Source organism: Sciurus carolinensis, chromosome 3 (assembly GCF_902686445.1).
Source record: "Sciurus carolinensis chromosome 3, mSciCar1.2, whole genome shotgun sequence".
NCBI lineage: Eukaryota > Metazoa > Chordata > Mammalia > Rodentia > Sciuridae > Sciurus > Sciurus carolinensis.
In genome coordinates, this window is record NC_062215.1 from 51727302 (window position 1) to 51728975 (window position 1674).

The window sequence follows — 1674 nt, forward strand, 5'->3', positions numbered from 1 at the left end:
TATAAAACCAGAGATACAGCCAGAACTCAGGGACAGCCTAGAGACAGGGCTTGGAACCTTGTAAGAACTTGGGAAATTTGCTCTCTCCATCTCTCTTCTCTGCATGTCTATTTTGTTCTCTTTCTCTTTCCCTCTCCCTCTTCCCAGTTCTTTATGGTCCTGGGTTTGCATGGCAGAAAATGATTGCTACAGCATCTTTTGTTTTTATATTCTCTATTTAAGATACATGTCTGAGTGTGGTTCACACCTGTCATCCCAGCTACTCTGGAGACTGAGGCAGGAGGATCACAAGGTCAAGGCCAGACTGGGTAACTTAGCAAGACACTGTCTCAAAAAATAATATTTTTTTTAAAAAAGAGTTTCTTCATTCCAGTTCCCAGTTCTCCAGCACAGGATTCTCAGGACTTATTTTAGTACAGGGGTGCAGCCCTGGTCCCATTACCTGTATGCGGTATGAGATCATGGAAATTGCCAGGTTGGCTGTGTCCACCATAACCATGAGGGTGATGCTGATGAATTGTGAGGTTGTGGGGAGATTATTTCTGGGCATCTGAAAACCCTAAGTAAAAAATATTCCCTATGTAATTCGAGGAAGGCTGCTTACATGAGGTGAGTTTTAAACTAGTTAGTGTTTGATGTAGCTCAGCGGTAGAGTTCTTGCCTAGTATTTATATATATATATATATTTTTTTTAAGATAAAAGAGGGCCCTTCTAAACTAGTTAGGGTCTAAAGTACTAAACCACTTTCTCCCCAACATCCTAAATCCTCCTGCCACCCTGTCTTGCCCTAGATGTGCCTGGTCGAGCCCCCTTTTCCATCCCAGTCCCTGTACTGGGTCTCCTGAACCATATTAGAGAAAATAAGAACCATGCATTTGGGAGTTTCCCAGCCCTGGGTAAGCAGTTGCTTTTTCAAAGCTGTCTGCACAATTTTCTTTGTGCTCCAAACAGACAAATGCAAATCATCCAAGACCTCAGTCAGCTTTGGCTGGTGTTGGGGTGGAAGTGACCTTTGCCTCCAGCAATGACTGAACAGATCCCAGAGCTGCTAGTAGACCCTCTGACCCATCTGGACCTTCCTTGAGCACCCCCTGTCCTGAGGTATCTCCAGGTATTTATGTGCTTTTTGGCTTCTTAGCGTCCTCCAGTGCTGCCTGCTGTGCTCTTGGGGTCTGTGAATGCTGGTCCCTGGAGAGTGACCCTTTCTTCAAAGTCTCCATACCCAGGGATTCTGGGCCCTGGGAGCTAAAAACCTGGTAGATCTGGGATTCCACAGAGATACCTGCTAACCCCAGAGCCAATGCCCACCCTCCCACTTACAAAAGCACTCTCAAATCCTCACCTGATTTCCCACAAACTCATCTTGCTAATGGCAGACATGTGGCCATCTTAGTCTCTGGTGGCACTGAGGACACCAGAAGAGGAAGCTCTTTTCTTACCAGTAAATACTCATAGACTCAGCATCTCCTCCTCCCTCTGCCTCAGAGAAAGAAATTTGCCTACTGTTGTCCAAAGTGACTTAGGGACTTGATCCCATATCAGGTTTTACCTCTTTATTAATAGCACAGAGTCTAAGACCTCAGGAAAATTACAGTCCTGACGCTCACTGAGTAAGTGTTGTGACCTTAGGCAGGTCATATAGCCTTTCTGAGCATCAGTGTTCTCATCTATGA